Source organism: Oryctolagus cuniculus, chromosome 12, assembly GCF_964237555.1.
Source record: "Oryctolagus cuniculus chromosome 12, mOryCun1.1, whole genome shotgun sequence".
In the NCBI taxonomy this organism is placed as follows: Eukaryota; Metazoa; Chordata; class Mammalia; order Lagomorpha; family Leporidae; genus Oryctolagus; species Oryctolagus cuniculus.
The window spans coordinates 104913530-104939966 of record NC_091443.1 but is presented as its reverse complement, the minus strand read 5'-3'; the positions used below and the strand labels follow the sequence as shown (position 1 = coordinate 104939966).

The 26437-nt window shown below is 48.2% G+C and overlaps 1 protein-coding gene across 21 annotated transcripts in view; it reads left to right on the top strand.

Annotated features, from left to right (window-relative positions):
• Positions 1-26437, top strand: part of ZFAND6 (zinc finger AN1-type containing 6) — a 79700-nt gene that overhangs the window by 27065 nt on the left and 26198 nt on the right. For 7 of the 21 annotated variants that reach the window (XM_070054581.1, XM_070054592.1, XM_070054595.1 and 4 more), the window contains exon 2: positions 16371-16531. The exons of 12 other annotated variants lie outside the window; for them this stretch is intronic. The gene's annotated coding sequence lies outside the window, so the exon portion shown is untranslated. Of the gene's footprint in view, positions 1-16370; positions 16532-18870; positions 19006-26437 lie in introns of those variants that run through there. 2 more of the 21 variants (XM_070054588.1, XM_070054600.1) reach the window with 2 other exon arrangements.

The window sequence follows — 26437 nt, the reverse complement described above, 5'->3', positions numbered from 1 at the left end:
AAGTAACCTGTTGTGTATGTGCACAGTATTTTTAAACATTTATGGAAAGTGGAATTTAAAGATGAGTTTATTTGGGTGCAAAATTTTAAATCCCTGCATAGTTTTTTTTCATAAATGCTTTTTCCATGCATTTTTCTTCCTGCTGTTCTTAGCTCTTAATTTTAGACCCATTCTACCATCTACGCTGCCACTAAAACCGACCTGCTAAGTGCTGCCAGAAAAATATCGCGTTGTTCTGTATTTTGACACCACTAAGAATTTTTCTGTGGCTTTTTATTTTGTTGTGATTTCAAACCTTTACACAGAGCTTGCATGAACAGCACTAACAGGTCTCTGGGATATCCTACTCCTGGCTCCCAGCTGATAAATTCTGTCCTGTTTGCTCTGTCGTATTCCCTGTCCTCTGTTCCTCCTTCCTGAGTCACTGGAGAGCAGGCTGAAGGCCCAGCCCTTTACCTCTAAGTACTTGTGGTATCTGTTTCCTTAGAACACAAATATTCTCATAATACAGTGAGAATGTTACCAAAATCAGAAAATTTAACATTTATGCAACAGTATTATTTAATCTTCCACCCATATTAGCTTTGCCAGTTGTCCTCACAATATCCTTTTATAGCCGCTTTTTTTTTTTATTTTTATTTATTTTTTTTTTTGGACAGGCAGAGTGGACAGTGAGACAGAGAAAAAGGTCTTCCTTTTGCCGTTGGTTCACCCTCCAATGGCCGCCGCAGCCGGTGTGCTGCATCCGGCGCACCGCGCTGATCTGAAGCCAGGAGCCAGGTGCTTCTCCTGGTCTCCCATGCGGGTGCAGAGCCCAAGCACTTGGGCCATCCTCCACTGCACTCCCTGGCCACAGCAGAGAGCTGGCCTGGAAGAGGGGCAACCGGGACAGAATCCGGCGCCCCGACCGGGACTAGAACCCGTTGTGCTGCCGCCACAGGCGGAGGATTAGCCTAGTGAGCCACGGCGCCGGCCCTTTTTTTTTTTAATTTTATTTAAAGATTTTGTTTATTTGAGAGGTAGAGGTGGAGACAGAGAGAAAGGTCTTCCATCTGCTGGTTTGCTCCCCAGATGGCTACTATGGCCGGAGTTGGGCTGATCTGAAGCCAGGAGCTTCTTCTGGTCTCCCATACAGGTGCGTGGGCCCAGGCACTTGGGCTGTCTTCCACTGCTTTCCCAGGCTGTTAGCAGGCAGCTGGATTAGAAGAGGAGCAGCCAGGACTTGAACCCTTGTCCATCTGGCATGCTTGTGCTGCTTGGGGAGGCCTAGCCTACCAGACCACAGTGCTGGCTACAGCGTGGTGTTTTTTGTTTTGAACTTTACAATTCACACTTCTCTTGAACTTAGCCCTTCGTGGTAACAGCCCCCTCTTTCTTCATTCTTTTAGATTTTAACCTCACTCTTGCCTCTAACTTCAGTTATCATTGAGATTATCAAGTTCATTTTCTCAATTTCCTGCCCACTTTCTTTCTTAACTTACAATATTGTATCTTCATTTCCCTTTTCTTTGTACAAGATATATTCTTCTTCCTGGGTAAGAAAGTTCTGTTTCCATGTGCTGTAGATCAGTGCTGTCAATGTGGTAGCCAGTTACTTACATTTTAAGTGAAATTGAAGTTTTCTTATTTTTTTTTTAATTATTTTTATTTTTTTGACAGGCAGAGTGGACAGTGAGAGAGAGAGACTGAGAAAGGTCTTTGCCGTTGGTTCACCCTCCAATGGCCGCCGCGGCTGGTGGGCTGCAGCCAGTGCACCACGCTGATCCGATGGCAGGAGGCAGGTGCTTCTCCAGGTCTCCCATGGGGTGCAGGGCCCAAGCACTTGGGCCATCCTCCACTGCCTTCCCAGGCCACAGCAGAGAGCTGGCCTGGAAGAGGGGCAACCGGGACAGAATTTGGAGCCCCGACTGGGACTAGAACCCGGTGTGCCGGCGCTGCAGGTGGAGGATTAGCCTGGTGAGCCGCGGCGCTGGCAAAAATTGAAGTTTGCCCCCCCCCCCCCGCCCCTTGCAGCAGCTCTGGTCAGGTGCCTGGTGGCCTCCTGTGGCCAGTGCCCTGGCAGGCTCCCTTCCCTCTCAGCCAGCAGCTGAAGCATTCCCTGTGGAGCCCCCCTCTGGTGGCGCCCTGGCTCCGCCTGTGTCCTGGTGTGTCACCACGTCCTGTACCTTGTGCTTCAGTCCCACAAACCACATGCATTCTCTTCAGATATCCTGATTCCTGCTTGTTTCACTTTGCATACCTCTTCCCACATCTTCTTGAGAGAATTACTCAGATTTAACAACTCACTCTGTTCTTCATTAATCATACCAGCCCGTACTAATTTAACACAATTGCCTTTAGTGCGAAAGCTGTGAGCTCCTTTCAGGGTGAGGACCATAATTCTTTACCTTTGTGTACTCTTCAGATAGTGTCAGATTGAAAGGAAGATGTTGTCTGTGTCCTCTGTATTGTTGTTGTGGGCTGATGGTCATTTCCCACGCAGGTGGAGCAGCCTGCCTTCGAACACAGCTGTGCTCTGCCTCTGCGTAGTCCCTTCTAGCCTGCTCTGAACCCTCAGCCTCGACTTCCCTCTGAATGCTTGAACCATGTTTTGCTTGGTTTTTCCTTTCGTTTCCTTTTTTCTTTTCTTTCTTTCTTTCTTTCTTTCTTTCTTTCTTTCTTTCTTTCTTTCTTTCTTTCTTTCTTTCTTTCTTTCTTTCTTTCTTTCTTTCTTTCTTTCTTTTCTTCTTTCTTTTCTTCTTTCTTTTCTTCTTTCTTTTCTTCTTTCTTCTTTCTTTTCTTCTTTCTTTTCTTCTTTCTTTTCTTCTTTCTTTTCTTCTTTCTTTTCTTCTTTCTTTTCTTCTTTCTTTCTTTCTTTCTTTCTTCCTTTCTTTCTTCCTTTCTTCCTTTCTTCCTTTCTTCCTTTCTTCCTTTCTTCCTTTCTTCCTTTCTTCCTTTCTTCCTTTCTTTCTTCCTTTCTTTCTTCCTTTCTTCCTTCCTTCCTTCCTTCCTTCCTTCCTTCCTTCCTTCCTTCTTTCTCTCTCTCTCTCTCTCTCTCTCTCTCTCTCATTTCTTTGAGAGGTAGAGTTAAAGACAGAGAGACAGAAAGGTCCTCCATCCACTGGTTCACTCCCCAAATGGCTGCAATGGCCAGAGCTGAGCGGATCCAAGCCAGGAGCTTCTTCCGGGTCTCCCACATGGGTGTGCAGACCCAGGCATTTGGGCATCTTCCATTGCTCTCCCAGGCCATAGCAGAGAGCGGGATTGGAAGAGGAGCAGCCGGGATTCGAACCTGTGCCCATATGGATATGCAATGCTGGCGCCATAGGCAGAGGCTCAGTCTGCTACACCACAGCGCTGGCCCCTGCTTGTTATTTTTCTAATCATCTGGAATCCACTCTCCAGCCTCCTAGACGTTTATATGTTAGGAGAACCGATCCACTTGTGGTTCAGGGATGCACCGTGTGGAACCATAGCATCATGTTTATTTAGTCAAAAATAAATCATCCTCATTCAAAATATAAATCGGGCAACGTCCTCCATAAGCAAAGTAATCCTTCTTCCCTGAGGCAGAACAAATCCTCTGCCGCGTGACCCCTTCCTGGTTGATGGTTGTGTTGTTTCCTGCTGCGTTGTGGCTTTCTGAGGACAGTGGGCATTTCTTACCCAGGGCAGGCAGCTCAGGACGTTTTTCACGTTACGTAGCTCCAAGAGGTGAAGCCAGAACGTGAAGCAGTTTGTGCTTTTTTCCCGTTGTATCCACAGTGTCTGCCACGTATTTTAGTGCTTAGGAAATCCTCTTGAAATCACCAGTTACCAGGGCTCCTGTCACATTCTGCATCTCATTTTTCCTTGAGGTTTTATCATGTGTAGCTGCGTGGGCTGTGGAGACACTGCGTCCAGTCCAGATCCTTTTGCTACCACTGGTGAGGTGTGGGTGTGGCTGAGTGTGTCGCCCAGCGGTTCGTGTGTTGCAGGTTTGGTCCTCAGTGTGGCCAGGCTGCAGGGTGTCGGCCCTTTACTGCAAGGCGGTCAGATCATTGGCGCCCTTCCCTAGCGGGGGATGAATGCTCTCTGAGTGAGTCCCCCAGAGGGCGGGTTGTTAGAAAAAGAGCAAGCCTGGCCCCTGGCTTCCTGTCTCAGCGCCCTCTGCCACCCACCTTGAGACCCTCACCAGAGCCCAGACTTGGGGCAGCCTGTGTTGGACAGCCTGCGAAGTGATGAGCTCTTCAGGATTCAGCCTCGGTCAGTTAGTGATGGCAGCACAGATGGCCTGCAGCAGCCTGAAAGCTGCTTGACCCGAGCGAGCGTCGTCATCTCCTTGGGTCTCGTTTTCCTCATCTCCGTGTACTTCCTGCCTCTGGGGGGATCGTGAAGAACCGCGAGGCGGCGCAGGAGAAGCATGTACAGCGTCCCTCCCAGTTCATCCTTATCCTGCTTCTCTGACTCACTGCCAGTTTCTCGTAGTCCGTGCTGCCCTGCCGTTTTGCTGGCGGTCAGGGTGACAACCAAGTGCGTTTCTGGTAGGGGTTAGCGAGAGAGGAACCCTGGAGAGAGGGCTGAGCTGGCACAGTGTTTGGGAGACACTGCTAGTTAGAACTCTGAAGCCCAAACTAGTGTGCAGTTCCAGTTACCTGGACACCTTTGGGCAACCTGTTTTCAAATATAATTTCTTGGGCCCGGCGCTGTGGTGCAGCACATTAACGTCCTGGCCTGCAGTGCTGGCATCCCATGTGGGTGCCAGTTCTAGTCCCAGCTGCTCCTCTTCCGATCCAGCTCTCTGCTGTGGCCTGGGAAAGCAGTAGAAGATGGCCCAAGTCCTTGGGCCCCTGCACCCACGTGGGAGACCAGGAGGAAGCTCCTGGCTCCTGGCTCTGGATCGGCGCAACTCTGACCGTTGCGGCCATCTGGGGAGTGAACCATCAGACGGAAGACTCCTCTCTCTCCCTCTGCCTCTCCTCTCTCTGTGTAACTCTGACTTTCAAATAAATAAGTGAATCTTTTTTTTAAAAAAAGATAAGACAAAATATAATTTCTTTTTAATAGTTTTATTTTAGCTTTTTTAGCCTTGGAGCTTTGGGAGTATTTTAGAAATACCAACTTTGGCATCTGTTAAGTGCAGAGTCACAGACTTGGAATCCAGAGTCACACGCAGAAGCTTGAAGCCGCCTTTTACACAGCCCAGCAGGGCGGCGTGCGCCCCTTCGGATGCTCCACACAGCCCTGGTCACCATAGTTGTGACCCACGCTGGGTCAGGCAAGGAGAGGTTGCCAAAGGAAATACTGGCAAGAGAAAGACTTCATTAGTGTTGTATTGCCTTTAGTAAGACCCACAGTGTTTACCACTCTCCAGTGATTTTGCATCAGAGAAGGGGGTGAAGAGGAGGAGGAGGAAGACGAGCATGTAAAACTGGAGGTGTGAGTGAAGAGGGACCACAGAAGGTCTGGAGATGCCAGCGCTGCGTGGCTGGTTTGTCTGATTGAACTTCTAAGCCCTATTGTGTTCTTCCCATAGTTTTAATAGTTTTCTCCGAATAATCAATTTTGTGTTGGTTTGCTTTCTCAAAGAGTTCCATTCAGATAAAATAGTTAATCTTACTTTTTATGATACTATAAAATGACTATGAAAATCAGGAGTGAAATAAGATTTTTAGTTTGTCATTGATTTGTTTTTAATTGTCTTTAATGAGAAATATCCCAGTTTTAAATATACATTTAATATTTCACTATCACCATTAATATTAACAGCTGGTAACATTCCTGAGTTTAAACTTTTGCTTTCTTTTTTTTTTTGGACAGGCAGAGTGGACAGTGAGAGAGAGAGAGAGAGACAGAGAGAAAGGTCTTCCTTCCGTTGGTTCACCCCCAAGATGGCTGCCACGGCTGGTGCGCTGCACTGGTCCGAAGCCAGGAGCCAGGTGCTTCTCCTGGTCTCCCATGGGGTGCAGGGCCCAAGTACTTGGGCCGACTCCCTGGCCACAGCAGAGAGCTGGCCTGGAAGACGGGCAACTGGGACAGAATCCGGCGCCCAAACCGGGACTAGAACCCAGGGTGCCGGCGCCGCAGGAGAAGGATTAGCCTAATGAGCTGCAGCGCCGGCTTAAACTTTTGCTTTCTGATAGTACAGAAACCTTGTTCTGAGAAACAAGCTGTTTGCAGGGATTATTCAGTGGGTAGGTCGGATTGGAAGCTGTTTTATAGTTTGAGTAGCTTAACCCTTGCCATGAGAACACAGTATAATTTACAGTGTCTGCTAGCAGGGAGAGAGGGTATCCTGGCTGGCTGGTTGTCATTGGTTTAAGCTCATGGCACATCTTAAAAGCAAATTAAAAAAAAAATGTGGATTACCTTTAAGAGAACACACACACTTCATCCTATCCGGAACCCTTCTGTGCTAAATGAGACTGACTGCCGCTCTTTTGAGCAGAGAAGGGAAGCGTGTGTTAACTGATAGGAACAGGCAGCAGCATGCTGTACGGCAGGTGCACTGTTCCGCATGTCGCCTGTCGTTTTCAGACCTCGCTACTTAGGCAGCGTAGAAGGGATGGAAGGGGCTCGCGGAGTTCAAAGTGCACGGACGGCAGGGAGCAGTGTGCCTGTGCCTCAGGGTTTCCATAAAGTGTTAGCCCCAGCCGAACATTTCTGAAAGCTCACAATCTCATTATTTTATAATTAGCATTTGCCTAATCAGAGTACGTATTCTGAATGGACAGTCCCTCTTTTCTGTGGACACCTTTATTGCATTGTAGTTGGTTTTAAAGTTTAGAAAGAGAAAAAACAGCAGGAAAAGAAACCAGGCTAGCCATGGAAAGCCCTGTTCTGGGTCAGATGTGAACATCTTGTAACGCTATGAACACAGATGCAGTGTAACTGTTATGTGAAAGCAGCCGTTGGTGTGTGTGTGTGCTGCATATGCTGCCTGGGTGATGCAAAGAGGAAGAAAGGGGAGAAGCTCCCGACCTGTTTCTGCGCAGGACACCCTCTTGGTGAAGAAGGGCTCGTTAGTGTGGAGAGGAATGGTGGCTGTGTTGTGGATGTGGGTCTTGCTCTATGGAAATAATTGAGACAGAGAGCATGAGCGCAGGGAATTTCCCTCTCAAAATTAGTTCTGTTTCCTCGGTTTTCGCCAGCTGCCCCAGCTTTCCTCTGTACTGCCCCGTGGAACCAGCATTGGAGTGAGGCTTTGTCCGTAGGCGATGTGGCAGGCACTGCCGTTCTGAGTTGGCTGCTAGCGCCCGTGCGTCACGTGCGATGCCCCGTGTTGCTGGGAGTTCCCTCAGTGCCTGCTCGCAGGGGGCTTCCAGCAGCAGGCCCTCCTTTCGTTTCTCCCAAGCAAATGCCGTCTCCTTTTTCCCAAGAGGTTGGTTTCTTGCTCTTCTGCGTAGATTCTTCCTCTCTGCTAGTTGGCTGCAGTTTCTGTGAAGCCCATCTCCACGCGCTGTCTTTCGTTGGAGAGACTTCTGCTGGCTCTTGGAGCCCTCTGGGAGAGGACTGCCGAGCACAGGGGAGGCCTCCACATTCTTCATACAGATGTTCACTTTCCTGGTGGCTTCTGGGTTTCGGTAGGGGAAATGTCTAGCCAACAAAAAATATTTGTTATAATTTCAAATAGTGGTTCTCTAAAATGTATAGGGAGAAATACTTAGTTTTTTGGGCAGTTCTTTTGGAGATACATGATTCAAAATTTCAAGAGGAAAAATCAGTTTAAAAAGTTGGAGGGAGCAGGTGTTTGACCTAGAGGTTAAGACTCCCACCTTCCACCTGACTTCAGGCCCCAGCTGCCCCTGATTCCAGCTTCCGGCTAATGCTGGCCTTGGGGCACAGGAGCGAATGGCCAGGTGACCGGGTCCCTGCCACCCATGTGAGAGACACGAAGGTGTTGAGTGCACCCAGTGAATGCAGGAGCATGCTCTGGCTGGTGTGCATGCGAGCATCCGCTCTTCTCTCCCTCCCCCTCCCCCCCTTCCTCTCACTCTCTCAAATAAGTGCAAAATTTAAAAAAACAAGTTGGAATTTCCCTGGAATGCTTCCCAAACCTGGAGTTCTAGTTCTCTTTATAACCTTTGGATTAGTATTTCTGAAAACCAAGGATTAGTGGAACCAGAGGAGGTTGGGGGTCCAAGGATCTTTTAGGGTTATATCCTCTGGTGTTCTGTTAGGTTGTGCAGATTGTTCCGAAGTTAACACTTTTTTTTTTTTTGACAGGCAGAGTGGACAGTGAGAGAGAGAGAGACAGAGAGAAAGGTCTTCCTTTGCCGTTGGTTCACCCTCCAATGGCCGCTGCAGCCGGCGCACCGCGCTGATCCGATGGCAGGAGCCAGGTACTTCTCCTGGTCTCCCATGGGGTGCAGGGCCCAAGCACTTGGGCCATCCTCCACTGCACTCCCTGGCCACAGCAGAGAGCTGGCCTGGAAGAGGAGCAACTGGGACAGAATCCAGCGCCCCGACCGGGACTAGAACCTGGTGTGCCGGCGCCGCAAGGCGGAGGATTAGCCTAGTGAGCCGCGGCACCGGCTCCAAAGTTAACACTTTCATAGTACTTTGGAAGTGTTTTCAGTTGTAAGCAGTACTTACTGTGGTCTAGGTTACAGATAGTATTTCCCATTATGTATCTAAGTAGTTTGTCTCAAAGTGGAATCTGGGGATCCCTTGAGGCTTCTTAAGGAATGCTAGTCTTTGGGCCTAGTCTCTAGAAATTGATTCATTAGGTCTGGAGTGGGCCCAGGATCTTGCAGTTTTCTGATGCTGTGACTCCTAGGTTTTAAGAAACACTGGTCTAGGGGCTGGTGCCATGGTGCAGTAGGTTAATCCTCTGCCTGCGGCACCGGCATCCCATATGGACACCGGTTCTAGTCTGGCTGCTGCCCTTCCCATCCACCTCTCTGCTGTGGCCTGGGAAAGCAGTGGAAGGTGGGCCAAGTCCTTGGGCCCCTTCACCCACAGGGGAGACCAGGAAGAAGCTCCTGGCTCCTGGCTTTGGCTTGGCGCAGCTCCGGCTGTTGCGGCCAACTGGGGAGTGAACCAACAGAAGGAAGACCTTTCTCTGTCTCTCCCTCTCACTGCCTGTAACTCTACCTCTCAAATAAATAAATAAAATCATTAAAAAAAAAAAGAGAGAGAGAGAGACGCTGGTCTAAAGCTTACACAGAGAAATCAAGTGCAGTGATATTTTGGGAAACCTCCAACTTCTTGACCTGGCTCATCTCTTGAGGTTTTGGTTTGTGCCCTCCTTGCTGTGGTTCTGGCTGACTGAAATCCGGCTCTTGGGAGTGTAACTTCCTGGCACTACGCTGAGGTCCGTGGAGTCGCTTGAGCATCATCCAGCAGCTGGAAGTCCAAAGGGTGAAGTAGGACACTGGGTGCTACGTGACTTCAGAGTGTGATCCGTGGCACGTGTGGTTTTGTAAGTCACATAGAAACACAAGAGGAGAAGCGGAGTCTCATCCGCAGATGACTGCTGTAGGCCTCTCCAGCCATTCATGGGCCAGCTCTCACCAGCATGGGAAGGTGGTCTCTGTGCAGATCCGTGCACATCCAGTAGTGAGGGACTTCTCAGTGGTGCGAGAGCTAATGTGTACTTGTCTTTCTAATTAAGGGAGACTTGAAAATTAGTCACGTTGCTAGCGCTTATTTTTGCATTAGGAGTAGTGAAGGTGGACGTGTAGGGTGTTTTAGTGAGGACAAAAGGGACCGCTTCCATGTCACTGGTATGCAGTTTTTGTTGGTATGTTTTCTCTAAATGACCTAAGAGTGCCATCAAGTTCTTGAAGAGAGTATAGTGCAAATTAGAAAGTCTTAGCAAACAAGGACTTGTCATCTGGCGTACTATTTTTAGATCATCATGGATTAATCTGCTGCCTTTAATGGCCTAATTTAGACCAGATTAGTGTGTTCTGAACTATTAAAGCATTCCCTGATTGATCCAAAAAATCAAAGACTGAAAAGACTTAGGTAATTAGATTTTTTTGTGGGTAATTAAATTTCCTATAGTTGATATATAAGGGGTTTTGTGTGTTTTTTTTTTTTTTTTTTTTTTTTGACAGGCAGAGTTAGACAATGAGAGAGAGACAGAGAGAAAGGTCTTCCTTTTTCCGTTGGTTCACCCCCCCACCCCCCAAGTGGCCTCTTCGGCCTGCGCGCTATGCCGATCCAAAGCCAGGAGCCAGGTGCTTCCTCCTGGTCTCCCATGCGGGTACAGGGCCCAAGCACTTGGGCCATCCTTCTCTGCCCTCCCAGGCCACAGCAGAAAGATGGACTGGAAGAGGAGCAACTGGGACAGAATCTGGCGCCCCAAACAGGACTAGAACCCCGTGTGCTGGTGCCGCAAGGCGGAGGATTAGCCAAGTGAGCCGTGGCGCCGGCCCTGTGTTTGTTTTTGTGATGTGTATAAATACAAGTCACAAGCGTTTGCCTAGAGCACCTATTCCAAGCAGCCTGCCAGATAATAGGAACACTGTACAACGGTGAGCAGGACAGGTGGCTCCTAAAATACAGTGTTAACCAAATGTCATGAGGGAGCTGGCACTTAGCCTGGTAGTTAAGATAAGACAAAGCCTGCAGCTTGGCTCCCGGCTCTGGCTCCTGCCAGTGTAGACCCTGGGCAGGCAGCAGACAAGTATAATTGGGTCCTCGCCACCCACTTAGGAGATCTGGATTGAGTTCCTGGTTGCAGGCTTCGGCCTGGCCCCAGCCTCTGCTGTTGTGGGCACCTGGGGAGTGCACCAGCAGGTGGAAGCTGCCTCTCTGCCTCTGCCTCTGTCTCTCTGTGCCTCTCAGACACTGTCTAGAAGAAGAATGTAAGGGGCTGACTTCCATGGCCTGGAAAGCACCTGGTGCGTTACTTTCTGCTCTCTTGAGTAGTGCTGATGCTTTCTCCCCACTTGCAGCAGATAGTATTTATCTGAAGGATAGCGAGCTGTTAACTGGGATGATGATCAAATAGGACTTACAGAAAAGCATTGATTTGATAGGAGTTGGAAACTTAGAAAAATCAACTTTGTATTCTCAAACAATATAATAAACTGAACATGGTATTTAAAACATACCAGAGTGAGCATTGTTGTGAGATGCATAGTAGCATTTTAATTTATTCAGAGTGCTAAATGTTAAGAGTTAGGGAGAAAGGACCCTGGGTAGTGTTGTCTTCTCAGTCCTTGAGGAGGCTGTATTCACTGTCTGTGTAAGTGAGCAGGTTCCTGGAATATTTCATCGTAATGTACTCCACAATACTGACAGAATTGACAAGAAAATGTTTTGAATGAATTGTATTTTTTCTATAAGATACTTCTTTGTTATTATCAGTTTTCTAAAGATGTCTCTTGGTCTTAAATTACCTAGTGTGCTTTAGGTTAATCTTTGAGTATGTTTAAGTATTAAAAAATACTGAAGGGGCTGGCACAGTGCCATAGTGGGTAAACCCACTGCCTGCAGTGCCAGCATCCTATATGGGCGCCCATTCAAGTCCTGGCTGCTCCATTTCAGGTCCAGCTCCCTGCTACGGCCTGGAAAGGCAGTGGAAGATGACTTGGGTCCTTGGGCCTCTGCACCCATGTGGGAGACCCAGAAGCTCCTGGTACCTGGCTTTGTATCAACCCAGCTCTGGCTGTTGCGGCCACTTAGGGAGTGAACCAATGGATGGAGGACTGACTCTATTTCTCTCTCTGTCTCTCTCTCTCCCCCTCTATGTCTCTTTTTCTCTCTGCCTCTCCCTCTTTGTAACTCTGCCTTTCAACTAAATAAATAAATCTTTAAAAATAACAAAAGAGTATTGAAAACTCTATAGGAGCATGAATTGTTTTGTGACATAAATTTAATGAATGTGCAAGGAAGTTGCCCCTGAGATGTGTGAAAGTTGCTCTTTCTCCGATATTTTGAAGAGTTAAGAAACGTTGGAAAGTGATTGCTGGCTGAAGGAGTAAGCTGCGCTCCCTGTGTTTGAGAGGTCCCTTTTGTTAAAGCTGAGAATCACTTAGCCGTCAGTTACACGTCGTAGTCCAGGACTAGCAGAGAGTGTGGAGCAGAGCTGGACTGTCAGCTTCCCCCACCCTTCAGCTTTAGAAATTGGTGATGAGCATGTTTAAGCTCAGTTCCCACTAAGTGCTTGCTGTAAAATAACAGCATACATGTTTAAAATAACAGCATACATGTTTAAAAAGCAATTCTAGTTGGTCCTGTCAAGTCCCAGATCATTTCCAAGGTGTTGATAATGTAGGAAGGAGATGGAGAGAGGAGGAAGGAGGAAACGTCTCTGCTCATCACTCAGTGAGGGACATTATTTACTACGTTATTTTAAGATATGTAGAATTAAATTACTTGGTAGAAAATTCACACTTGCAGAAACTCAGTCTCAGCAGCTATGTGGCATCTTCTGGTATAACTCATACTTTTAATGAACTAGTACAAACTAAATACTGAAAAATATTTTTAATTTGGGCCGGCGCCGTGGATCACTTGGTTAATCCTCTGCCTGTGGCGCTGGCATCCCATATGGGCGCCGGGTTCTAGTCCCAGTGGCTCCTCTTCCAGGCCAGCTCTCTGCTGTGGCCCCGGAGGGCAGTGGAGGATGGCCCGAGTGCTTGGGCCCTGCACCCACATGGGAGACCAGGAGGAGCTTCTGGCTCCTGGCTCCTGGCTTCAGATCGGTGCAGTGCCCGCTGTGGCAGCCATTTGGGGAATGAACCAATGGAGGGAAGACCTTTCTCTCTGTCTCTCTCTCACTGTCTAAAACTCCACCTGTCAAATAAAAAAAGCAAAAAACAAAAAACAAAAAAAAATTGAATCAAAATTACTTTCTACCCCTTATCCTATATTGTTTTAAAATTAGCTTTGTTAAAATAACTACATAACATAAAATTTGCAAATTTTGTGTGCAGTTTGTTCTGATGTGTGTAGCTGTCTGACTGCCACCATGCCAGCTGTGATACAGAACATTCGCATCACCCAGGAAGTTCCTTACCTTCTGTTGTGACTGTGCCTTCTCTCTGTGAAGTCTCCATATCTGTGGTGTTGCTTTCTGCCGTAGTTGAATTTCTGTAACCTTTCATATAAAAGGAATCATATTATGAGGTCCTTTATAGCGTTTTCCTTAAACTTATTTAGCATTATGATTTGGAGAATCCCCCACCTTGTGTGCGCTGGTATTTCATTGCTGCTCAGCGCTGAGCCCATCCGCCTGTGTGACTGTGTCGCTGTTGTCACCACTTGATGAAGTTCGGGATGTTTCAGTGGAGGGCTGCTAGGAAGTCACTTCAGCACCTCTGCACAGTCTTGGTGTGACGCTCCAGCACCCTGTGGGAGGGAGGACTTTACTCCCTTGAAAAAGTGGCATTTCTTCTCTCAGCTTTGGTAGATAGAGGAGTGTAAGTCACATTGAAAGGTTCATATCTATCTCGAGGGAAGAACAGAATTGCCAGCTGTTGTTCTTCTGTGTTATTTTTTTCCGTTAAGTAGAGCAACTGAGAACTGGTGTCCACGTGGGAGGCCCGCGTCTCAGGCTGCGGCTCTACCCGCAACGCTGGCCCCTCGCTTTTGTTCTTTATCCCACCCCGCACCCTTCTTTCCAAAGCTACTAGCCTTTCTTTCCCATCACTAAACTTCTCTTGAAATGGCTTTGTTTATTTAAAACTCAGCGTTAAGAGCCTGCTGGGTCTTGATGGGCTGAGTGCTGGCCTCCTGCCCCACCCTGCACTTGGGCCTGCCACTCAGTGCAGTGCCATTGCGGCCTTGTTCTCCGGCGCTGGGACTTAATGCAGCTTAAATTCAGGGAAACACAGAAGACGCTACAGGCCATGGTGTGTGGGTTATAATGCCACATATCAGGACTTGGTAGAAGTTCAGTTGTCGGCCATGTGCATCTGACTAAGCCTAGTGAACGCCTGTGACGGGAGCTCTGTTTGCTGACTCACGTGTGTGTGTTATGATCTCCTTGTCCTTGGAAGAGTAAATTTGGAAGACAAGTTTCTCATCCTCCCAAATACACAGTATATATGTGTGTGTATACACACACATGTACACGCATATATGTTTGTTTATTTATGAGGGGGTCTTCAACATTTCACAGAAAATGCATATGATGAAAAACACTGCCCAGATTTTAACAGTTTTGTACCATACCAGACATACTTTTACTTCCATTTTCCGTAAACTTTTTGAGACACCTGTACATATAGATACATGTGTCCATGTACACATCCTGTATTTCTTGTTTAAAGTGACATAAATTTTAGGTTTGATTAGGTTACCTTTCCATCACAGTATGGATTATTCTGATGCCTTTTTTTTTTTTTAGACAGGCAGAGTTAGAGAGAAAGGTCTTCCTTCCGTTGGTTCACCCCCCACCAAGTGACCTCCATGGCCGGTGTTGCGCCCATCTGAAGCCAGGAGCCAGGTGCTTCCTCCTGGTTTCCCATGGGGTGCAGGGCCCAAGCACTTGGGCCATCCTCCACTGCCCTCCTGGGCCACAGCAGAGAGCTGGCCTGGAAGAGGGGCAACCGGGACAGAACCAGTGCCCCAATCGGGACTAGAACCCAGAGTACCGGCGCCACAGGCGGAGGATTAGCCTAGTGAGCCGCGGCGCTGGCCTATTCTGCTGCTTTTATTAAATCATTTGCCTGCAGCAGTCAGAGAACTGGAGGTCAGAGGGCAAGTTGGAGAGCTACGTGCAGAGAGCAGACGCGGAGGGCTGGAGCACGTTCCATCAAAGTGGGAGAGAAGGCAGGGCCTGGGGTCAGGGTAAAAGTACTTGGCTTGTCTTGCTGTGTGCATTCTATCAGAACCTGCTGAGGGCCTCCTTGTTCCTCCTTCTGTCTTTAGAGTTTCTGGCAAAGAGATGTGTGGTCCTGCGTTCCCAGCGGAAGAACAGCAGCAGTCCGTCAGAGTAGCTGTCTCCTTTCTTTGGAGCGCTCGCAGTAGTAAGAAGAGCAAGACTGGGGGAGGCGGACGCTGCCCTGACCTCGATCCTTGACTCACATCTGTGATCAGTGGAGTGGCACTGGCCATGCTTTTTTTTTTTCTTTTTTTTTTTAATTTATTTATTTGACAGGTAGAGTTATAGACAGTGAGAGAGACACACAGAGGAAGGTCTTCCCTCCATTGGTTCACCCCCCAAATAGCTGCTACACCCGGAGCTGCGCCGATCCGAAGCCAGGAGCCAGGAGCTTCTTCCTGGTCTCCCATGCGGGTGCAGGGGCCCAAGCACTTGGGCCATCCTCCACTGCCCTCCCGGGCCACAGCAGAGAGCTGGACTGGAAGAGGAGCAGCAGGGACTAGAACCGGCGCCCATGTGGCATGTGGGCGCTGCAGGCAGAGGATTTACCAAGTGAGCCATGGCACTGGCCCCCATACTTGTTTTAAAACACATCGCTGTTTCCTCTAACTCACCGAATAGATAATCAAACATCATGTGGATTGCTTCTGGGTTGGAGCTGATGTGTGTGGAAATCTGTACTCTTGGACTCTGTAGACTATCAGGTTGGAATAGTTATTTTTCAGATTTTGTTCTGAAATAACTCAATTTATGAAAAACTACAATAATTCAGTTCCTGTGTACCACTTAGCAGGATGGACCCATTGTTGACATTTTGCCCAGTTTGTTCTGTCATTCCCTGACATGATGTTTTTTCTGAACTGTTTGAAAATAAGTTTCTTGTAGGCATCATGTTCCTTTACAATGTACTGCTTCAGTGCACGGTTTCTAAGAACAAAGGGACTCTCGTGTGTCACAGCTACAAATCAAGGCGACGTAACTGATAATGCAGTTTCCTGATAAGCAGTCTGCATTCAGGTTTCCCATTGGTGTTCGGTAGTGATTTTCTCCAGTCTAGGGTCCAGCCCAGTCTCCTTCCGTACATTCATTTTTCACTTATCTTTATTCTCCTTTAATCAGAATGTCTCCTCAGCTGTTCTTTGGCTCTTGAAGAGGATTCCAGGTGGCTTGTTTGTAGACTTTCCTGCGCTGTGGGTCTGTTTGACGTGCCCGTGGTCCGGTGTGGGCGGGACAGTCGCCGTCGGGAAGTGCGCCTCTGGCTCCTGCCGTCAGGAGCCCCGGGTCCCCTGGGCATCCTCAAGGGTGCTGCTGGTCTGTTACTTTAGAGATGTTCTGTAGCTGGTGGCTGTGCAAAGTAAATTAGCTAAACTTAAGGAAAACAGAACACCTGCTTTTGCTTGTTTTGAGTACAAATGATTATAAAAGGTAACCCTTGCTCACCCGGCCTGTGGCCAAGTGTGGAGAAACCCACAAGCTGAAATTCTGTGTTGTATGTTGTACATTAGTGCCAGCTACTGCCACCCATTTTTGTAGCTCTAATAGTGAAAGCATGCCTTAAAACTTAAGTAATTCGAATGTGATAGTAATTTTAACTGTCTCAACTCTGTTCCTGTTACATGTGTTACAGGAATGAAACTGAAGTCCGCTGCAGTAAAACTCTGAAGGCTGTAAAATGTTTTCTTGCGTAATACTCAGACTCTGAGTAGCTGCTCATGAGGCTAGGGGAGGCAGGGAGCTGATGTCTGCCTCAAGGCACAGGACAGCTGTCTGCTCATCAACCTCGACTGTGTGAGTAGACTGTAGCCTGCAATTCTACGTCACTGGGCATGGTAGCTTAATCTTCTTTATTCTTCTAAAACTCTTGAAGATACGCTTCTGTCAGCACCAGGAAACTTTTTTAGGGCCTTTCTTTTTTTTTTTTTTTTAATCTGGTGGGCAGGCTACTCAGAGTGGAGTGGGTGGAGATTTTTATTTGTAAAATATTCTCACCATAATGCTTAGAGCTAATGCCATTAGTGAATGTGCGCCCTTTTTTGGAATCACTCTAAGCATTAGAATTTGTGTTACTGATTTTATTATTAGGTAGCAAAAGATATTAATTCTTAGATGATTGCTTACTCTTGCTGTAAATTTTTGCCCTTTAAAATTAATAATCATATTTTGACCAGATAGCCGTAAGGAATGTATTTTAGGAATATGATGTTTGATATTAAAGTAGAAAATTATCCTGAAAGTAATCTAATAACAAGTTATAATGTGTTTTAAAGTTAGTATTTTTTTTTTTTGACAGGCTGAGTGGACAGTGAGAGAGATGAGAGAGAGAGAGACAGAAAGATCTTCCTTCTGTTGGTTCACTCTCCAATGGCCGCTGCGGCCAGCGCACTGCGCTGATCCGAAGGCAGGAGCCAGGTGCTTCTCCTGGTCTCACACGGGGTGCAGGGCCCAAGCACCTGGGCCATCCTCCACTGCCTTCCCGGGCCACAGCAGAGAGCTGGCCTGGAAGAGGGGCAACCGGGACAGAATCCGGCGCCCCGACCGGGACTAGAACCTGGTGTGCCGGCGCCGCTAGGCAGAGGATTAGCCTAGTGAGCCGCGGCGCCGGCCAAAGTTAGTATTTTTAAAAGTGACTCAGGTTTCATCTAACAGAGCATATACTTCAAAATAAAGAAACTCTGTTACCCACAATGCAGTTGGAGATCTTCTAAAGTTGCCAATCTGATTGTTGAAAATGCTTAGACAGTGTAAATCCCTGCTTAGGAAAACCGCTCCCTGCCTTGACTAAAAGTTACCATCTTAAGAATCGACTATGAAGGGGGGGTATTTTTCCCTGTTTTCCTCATTTTTTCTCTTCATGGATTCAGAAATGAGCCTCTTAGTTGACTGTCCCCACTTAGGAGAATGCTCGGTTTGTGCAGCGGGGTGGCTGGCATATGCAAGGTGCTGAGCGTGCGGTGAATGCAGCATTTCCCGAGCTGCTGGAGAGACGGGGACTAGAAGGATGTTCATCGGCCTCGTGTGTTTGGGCTAAGATAAATTCATTTTCTCTTTCATGTCACAAGCTGTTGGCTGAAGGACAGCCAGAATGGACTGTCAGAGCGTGTGGAGAGTGCCCGCTGACCGAGGGCTCACGAGACATGCTCCGTGTGGCTGCCTCCCAGTGAGACCCCAGCGCTGCTCACCCACAAGCAGGGGTCTCCAGAGCCTGTCTAGTAGCGCTAAAGAAGACACATTCTAATCCCCTCGTTTAATACTGACAGCCCTCACGTGAAGGAAGTGTTAGGCTCTGTGAGATGAGATTTACCTCTCCAGTTACAGTCCTTTGGCATTTTGCTTGTAAAGCTGAGCCTACGCTGATGTTGCTGTTCTGTTTTCAATATTTCAGCAACCCTTGCTTCTCTTTTAAATTAATGTCAAGAATAAAATTTCAGATGGAAGCATTCTTCACCACATACTAATGAAACTTTGTCTTTTAACATGAGATTCAGCGCAAAGCACACACAATAGAAAAGAGAAGCTTGTATACCTGAAACTGGAGGACTTGGAGGGACGTCGTGTGGCACTAAATTGGTCCTAGGTTTCCTTTTCCCCTTTCTGCCTCTGAGATGATTGTCCTCTGTGTCACCCGTCCATGAAGGCATGGGGAACCCTTTCTCCTGCCAGGGGCCATTGGGTATTTGTAACATCATTCGTGGGTCATTCAAAGTCCTCAGCTTAAAAATTAGTCTGTTGTTATACAGTGGTTGAATTTCAGGTCCGCCTGTGATTGCCCTGGAAGGCTGGGCATTCCCCACCCTGCTGGCCAGGAGTGCTAGGAAGCTGATGAATTTTACTGGGATGGGGTGTGCGGGTGGGAGTGTGTGTGACTCTTCTGTCTCCTGTGTCCTCTCCTGCCTTCACCTTACCCCGCCAGCGTGGGCTTCTCACTGTTTTTTTTTTTTTTTTTTTTTTTTTTTTTTTTTTTTTTTTTTTTTTCCCCCCTTAAGATTTATTTATTTATTTGAGAGGCAGAGAGGGGGTGGGAAGGAAGGAAGGGAGGAAGGATGGAAGGTCGGAAGGTCTTCCATTGCTGATTCACTCCCCAAATGGTTGCAATGGCTAGAGCTGGGCTGATCTAAAGCTTCTTCCAGGTCTCCCATGCGGGTGCAGGGGCCCAAGGACGTGGACCATCTTTTACTGTTTTTCCAGGCCATAGCCAGGAGCCGGATCGGAAGAGGAGCAGCTGGGACTTGAATCGGCACCGCTATGGGATGCCTATGCCAAAGGTGGCAGCTTTACCCACTACACCACAGTGCTGGCCCCTAGAACAGTGCTTTCTAAACCAGAAGCAGCTTTGACGATGGTTGTTAGAGGTGGTGTGGTAGCCTCTCAGGAGGACTGGGTTTCAGTTTGTGATTTTAATGAAATAGAGTCTGATCTGAGCAGTCTGGGTTTCAGCACTGAAAATCACTCTACTGTGTGCTTAGAAATACTGTAGGTGTTAGTGAAGAAAGAAATATGGTTTTATATTCCAAAAGAAATCACTGTTTACTGAATTCCTATCAGGAACTAGAACACATGGTAACAGAAGAAATCTGTTCTAACTGGAGAGTGAACAAAGGGAGGATTATTAAAAAGATGTATAGGAAATCATGTGAAATTAAATTGCAAATTTATTATAGCACTGGTACTTCTTATGTGTCTAGTATTCTATTCCTTTCCTCGCCAGCCCCTGACTTTAGGCGGATTCATTGGGTCAGGCAGTCACGCAGGTCTGATTAGCTTGTCTCGAGGGATTATTGCCTGATACTAAATGGGTAGCCAGAAATGGGAGCTGTAGTTAGTGCAGATTGCACAGAAGAGGATGGTGGTGGGCAGGCAGCAATTGGCACGTGCAGCTGCGATGTCCTTAATTGATCGAAAAGGTGTGTGTGTGTGTGTGTGTGCGAGATAATGTAGATGTGGTGAACACTGAGATCATCCCTATAAAGTACTTAGCCCAGGGCCTACTACATAATAATAATGAATGGATATCTTCATTGAGTGCTTACTGATACGTACCTAATTATGTAGTTTTCTACATGATTTTTAAATTTAGAGAAACAGTTTGGAGAACTTTGTAGGGTGAATTGATCCAAGGTGGGGTGACCTCCTGCCTGGGCCATGGGCCTGCAAGTTTTCATGACAGTGTTGTTGGGCTTGAATGGCTTTGTTTTTAAACAGGAATTTGGAGTTCCAGGTTTGTTTAGCCATTTAACCCCTTTGTTTACTTGGAATCTCTCAGAGAGACCTGTGTGTGGAAATACCACAGGGAGCTGTTCCCGTGCAGCAGATTTGTGGCCCAGTCTACTCTCTCATCGTCTCTGTTCCCACCTCTGCCTCGGCCTCAGCAGTCTTTGATAGAACAGAAGCACCGGAGCTAAGGGGAAGGAGGGCTTAACGAGGGCCGTTCACTAAGCACTTGGCTACCAGGTTTCCTATAACACACGCTGTTCTGAAAAGAATTCAGAACACTGTGAATGAACAAGAAATAAACTTTATGAAGAATCGCCTAACTGATACACATGATTTAGATGCCCTAAGATTTTCTTTTAAATTCTGGCTCCTTGCAGGCCGGCTGTTAACTAAAGTCGGCCATGGTACTGTTGGTTTATATGGAAAAATGGTACCAAGAACATTTAAAACCTTGTGTTTTACTTCAGCCATTGTTGATCATATTGTGTTCTGCTTCTAAGTTAGAAGTGAAATGTTCTTAGGTTATCTGGGTCAGGATTTCATTTCCCTTCCCCTACGTCACTGGTAGTGTGCCTCTTCGCTGGTCACATCCTTTGTGTTAGCTGCTGTGAGCAGTCACGTGCATGGCTTGTAGCACTTAGGTTTGCTGTGTTACGTTTTGGGCGTGCATCTTGTTCATTCACAGTGTTTCTGACTTCTCTGGGCGTGCTTCTTGTTCATTCACAGTGTTTCTGACGTCTCTGCAGTGTCTCTACCGTTTTCCCTCACGCAGACCTTTTGCATCTACTTTCGGTGTTGTCATATAGCGAGTTTTTAAAGCCGCCTTGAATTCTTTTCAGAACAGCGTGTGTTATAGGAAACCTGGTAGTCAAGTGCTTGGTGAACGGCGCTTGTTAAGCCCTCCTTCCCCTTAGCTCCGGTGTGGAGTTGAGGCTTCTTACCTTTCACGATGTGGCCTGCCTCTGGGATCCCCCCACTGTCCTGTCTTCCCTGCTGGGCCACCCTACAGTCACATAGCAGTGGGGCCACACTGTGAGATGCATCACTGGGTGATCTTGTCCCTGTGTGAACAGCACAGAATGTACTTGCACAAACTGAAGTGGTGTGATGCCGCGCTGTGGTGTCTCATGGGGCCCACTGTTGACTGAAGTAGTACGTGATGCATGGCTATGTCTGTCTGTCTTTATCCTCCCCTGCACTTAAAAATACTGGAATGGCACTCAGAAAGTTGTTATTGGCAGGCATCCAGAATAATCGATGCACAGTTTTATAAACTCCCGAGAGCAGGATGTTAGAAAGCACCCCCTTTCAGGTGTAACCAAGAAGGGGTGCTGCCTCTAGTGGAAGCGAGGCATAGGCAGAGGTACTGAACAGGTGACCACTGCCGGGTGGCCAGGAGGCCTTTTGTGTGCCTGCACTTTGTGAGCTGTGGGTGAAGGAGTCTTGCGTTTATGACTGCAGCTACTATGGAGTACCTGGAAGTTCACAGCTCTCCCTCATTGTAAACAGGTGTTTGGCTTGCATCAGCCACCCAATTCTGATCTGAGCTGTATTTTGTTGTCACAATCACTGTCCCATTTGATCCTCCTGAAAATCCTGTGAGTAGGAAAGGCTGGGTGTCACACCTGTCTTCTTACGAGGAACTTGGAGAGAGAGAGACTGAGATTGAGCTTTTCCATCCGTTTACTCCCCAAAACAGCCGCGCTGCCAGGGCTGAAACAGGCCAAAGCCAGGAGCATGAGACAGCATCTAGTTCTGCTGTGTGGGTGGCAGGGACCCACGTTCCTGAACCGTCACTGCTGCCTCCCAGGGTACACATTAGCAGGACGCTGGATCAGAGATCTGGGACTCAAACCCAGGCGTTCCTACTCGGCTTGCAGGCTTCGCTTAACCACTGTGCCGCCAAGCAGTCCCTGAGGCCAGAGGGAGCAGAATCAGAGCCAGGTTCAAGATTAAGTCAATCAGTTGTTCTTCGCACTGTGCCATGCTGCCCATCGAGTTATTCCTACCTATGTAACAGTTGTCAGAGTGCTTCATGGTCATGGCCGTCATGGAGGCATATGTAACAGTTGTCAGAGTGCTTCATGGTCATGGCCGTCACGGAGGCAGTGTTGTAGTAGAGGGGGAGACAGAATGCGTGGTGAATGAAGATGTGGATAGGGGAGTGAGGAAGGAACACTGGAAAGGGTTACAGCAGGTGATGGGTGGTGAGGGAGGCCTTCCTGGGAGGTGACCCTGGGCAGAGACCCAGAGTGGGGGAAGGGCCCTGCTCAGAGGATTCCTGGAGTCTGGGAGGAACAGCAGGGTACCTGGCACCCCTGGGTGCTTGTCTGACGGGGAAGGGATAGAAGGAGCCCTTGAGTCAGGGAGGAAGAGGGGCTTTTGCTCTTTGTGAGCTGGGAAACATCAGAGGACTTGAGGAAGCAGTATTGTGCTTAGGGTTAGCTGCTACAGGGTCACTGGCTGCTGTGTGGAAAACAGGCTCTGGGAAGACAGGAGCGGCAGCAGGGAGACGTGCAGGCCGCAGCTTAGTTATCAGTGCGTGATAAAGGACACTGGTGTTTAGGGCACATTAAAACACACACTTGTCTCACAGTTTCTCTTGGGAGTCAGAAATGGTGTTGCTCTGTGGTTTTAGTTCAAGGCCTCATGAGGCTGCAACCTACCTGCTAGCCTAGTCTCTGGTCATCCAGAGATTTGACCAGAGCTGAAGAATCTGCTTTCAAAGTCCACTCCCAGCTGTTGGCCAGAGGCCTCGTCTGTTTTCCCTGTGGGCCACCTTCCTTAGAGTGAGTTAGCAGGAGAGTAACATGCCGTCACTTCGTGGTTCTCTTTTGATTGTCCACCGATAACACTGTGGACGGGAACTCACAGGAGGCTGAAGAACCCTTGGGCGCCACCTTGGAGGCTGGGAACAAACAAGCAGAGAGTGAGACTTGAAAGTACGATGCCATACGTATAGATTATAAACAAATCAGACACCGAGTATCTAATGAGAGACGTGCAGGACTTCACCAAACATGGCTGGGAACCAGAGGAAGGCCTGAAGGCATCGAGGGGGTTCAGTCAAGAAACCCAGAAGCCAGCAGCCACGAGGAAGAGTAAACTGATGCCAGACATCCAAGCCCTAGCCGACAAGGTTTGATTCTTAGTGCTTGATTCCAGTATTCCCAAGGTCACTTCTCAAAGGCTGTCGTAGTTCAGAATAAAAAGACCAGTGGAACAGCACCACGAGCCCAGGGAAAGACTCGTGCATGTGTGGAACACAGGCGAGACTGCAGTGTTGCAAGGGAAGGGTGGTCTCAGTGGCTGGCTTGGGCTTAGTGAATACCCATGTGGAGAAAATACCACATGTGGGTCTTAACCCCAGCCTCATTCTGCGCAGAACATCACCTCCAGAGAGATGACAGGTCTAAATGTGAGAGGCCAAATAGTAAAATTTTAAGAAAAAAATAGATCAACTTCATGACCTTGGTGTAGGCAAAGACTTACTAAATTACATCCCCACAGCACTAACTATGGAGGAGGATAGTTGACAGAATTTAAATTAAAGTCCAAGATATCACTGACAATAGAAAAGACAGTTACTAGATAGGGGAGGACATGAGCAAGAGGCAGACAACCCAGCAGACGCGGAGGCGAGAGGGACGCGGCCGGTGAATGCCCGTGGCTCTGCAGCCGGACGTGTGCAGTGCTCGGCTGTCTCGTGGCAGCGGGAGCTGCAAGCCTGCAGCACAATGTCGCTGTGCACCCACAGCATGCTGAAGACAGACAGGTGTGCCGCTTCTTCAGGCTTCTCTACCAGAGTGCCTTTACACAGAGAAAAGTCTTCTCTCTGAATTCTGGAGTCCACAGTGCGGACTCTGGGGCTTGCTTTGTATCTGTCTCACAGTTCCCTTTGCTCTGCCTTATAAGGACCCGTGTGAATGCCTTTTGGGTTCACCAGGTCCTTACCTTAATCCCATCCTTATCCACATAAGGGAATAGCAGCGGCCTGCAGGGATCAGGACTTGTCGTCCAGCCCCACACAGCAGACAGTGTTAAGTATTGGGAGATGAGAAAAGCCACACTGCTCATCCGCTGCCAGGGGAGTAGAAATTTCCCACTTGGGGAAACTGGCAGAATCTGCTGAAGACGAGTATCCATGTAACCTGTGGGCCTGCGCTTCCACACCCAGGTGTGTGCTAAACCGAAACGTGTGCGTGCGTCAGTCAAGAGACTCAACAGGGGCTGAGCTAGTAGGCGGGACACTGCTTGAGACAGCCACATCCCATGTCCGAGCACCGGGGTTCGGTCTGGACTCTGCTGCCAGTCCCAGCTTCCTGCTGGTGCGTAGGTGATGGCTCAAGCGGTTGGATGCCTGCCACCCAGATAAGAGGTCTGGGTCCCAGCTTCGGCCCCGTCCAGCCCTGGCGGATGCAAGCATTTGGGAAGTGAATGGACAAAGGGAGATCTGTCTCTTTCAGATAAATAAATGAATAAAAGCTTTAAAAGACATAAAATAATGTTCATAACTGCAGTATTTGTGGTAGTTCTAGACTAGAAAGCTCCAGAATTCCCATCAGAGTAGACGGTGGTTTACTCCTGTAACGGAATATACTGCATAACAACAAGGATGCATAAACTCCAGTTAGATTTGAATGCATGGTTGCATCTCACGGTTGGAAAGAAGCCAAAGTGTGTATACGCTGTGGGGTTCCAGGAGAAGCTGCTGGTACCTGCAGTGTTAGAAGCCAGCATAGTGGTCATTCCTGCGTGTGTGTTGGCCAAGAAGTAGCCAAACAGGTCTGAGGAAGCCTCTGGGCTGCTTGTGTGCCTTGGTCTGGGTGCTGGTCCACAGCCAAACAGGTTCACTTTGTGAACATTGCACCTTTGCATGCGGGGTTTGTTGGAAGGGAGTTGTGGCTTTTTGTAGGTCTCCTTTCTAAAGGGTATCTTTTGCTTGAACTAATGGAGTAGTTTTCGTTTTGATTTGCATTGATTGTCCTCTTGGGTTTGAGAATTTTAAGAAAGCATCATTTAGGACTTAATTCTAAGGTTCCTAAGGGCTCTGAATTGAGTGTAACCGGGTCGCAAGTCAAGGCAGAACCAGAGTTAGTCTGCTGTAACCAGGGACAGGAAGCCCTGTTCAGCTTTACTTTCCATGTTGTTTGAATTCTTGTGCAAGTTCTTTCTGCATTTTGGGGAATGCGAGCGTTGTGTTCACAACTGTTAATCTCAAAGAACAGCCTGCTGCTTTCCCACTAGCTCAGCAAAACCCAGGGAGAACGGATTGGTCAGCTTGAGTCACATGGCCAGGCGTGGCTCCCTTGTCAGCGCCCCAGCAGGACTGGCCTGGAGGGGAGGGGTTGGGCCTACCCAAAGCAAGTGAAATGGTCTTGGTGCAGGAGAAAGGGGTCTGTCACCCAGTGGGGCAGGGAAGGGGAAAGCCCACCAGGCGGACAGAAACTCACCTGGAGATACCTTTCCAGTCTTCCCTCCTTGTACTTAACTAAGACACATTTTTTTTTTTTTAACATTTATATATTTGAGAGGCAGAGTTACAAACAGAGACAGAAAGGTCTTCCACTCACTGGTTTGCTCCCCAGATGGCCAAAACAGCTGGATCTGAGTCAGTCCAAAGCCAGGAGCTTCTTCCGGGTCTCCCACGCGGGTGCAGAGGTCCAGGCACTTGGGCCATCCTCTGCTGCTTTTTCAGGTCATAGCAGAGAGCTGAGTCGGAAGAGGAGCAGCCAAGACTTCGGTCGGCGCCCATAGGGATGCCAGTGCCACAGGCAGAGGCTTAGCCTACTAGGCCACAGTGCTGGCCCCAGACACAGGCGGTTTAACAAGAACACCTGATACTCAGAGTTCACCTTCAGCTTTGGAGCTGCCTCTGCGCCTGCCCTGTGTTTGCCTGTGGTGTGACTGCACCCTGTGCTGCTGCTCTAACTCAGGAACTGGCAGACTTGTGCTCCTCATCTGTCTCTGTTCAGCCCATGAGCTCAGAGCGGCTTTTATATTTCAAGTGGTTGGGGGGAGAATCAAAAGGACATTTTATGGTGTGAAAATTCTGTGAAACCCAGGCGGAGGGTAGAGCTTTCTGGAACACAGGCCTGCCTTTGTTTTGTATTGGCTGTGGCTGTTGTGTGTGGCCCTGAAGCCGAACGTGCTTACAGATAGGTCATTTACACGAGTTTGCCGGTCCCTGGTTTAAACACTGTTGGGCAGAGCATAGTAACTGAGAGGCATGCGAGGTGGGATTCTCACAGTTGCCTTGAAACCTGTCTCCAGCTGCAGGTCATGCGGGGGTGTCGCGCAGGCCGTGGGAGCTTCCCTTGGAGGGGGAGCCGGGAAGGTTAGGGTTATATTTGCTAGAATTACCTCTGGGCTCTCATAGGTTTCAATAGCCTAGAATATTGGAAATGATGTATTAATTATTTGCTGGGAAAGAGTATGTCGTATCCTCCAGGTCTTTATCCTGTTAGCCAGACATGTGCCTTT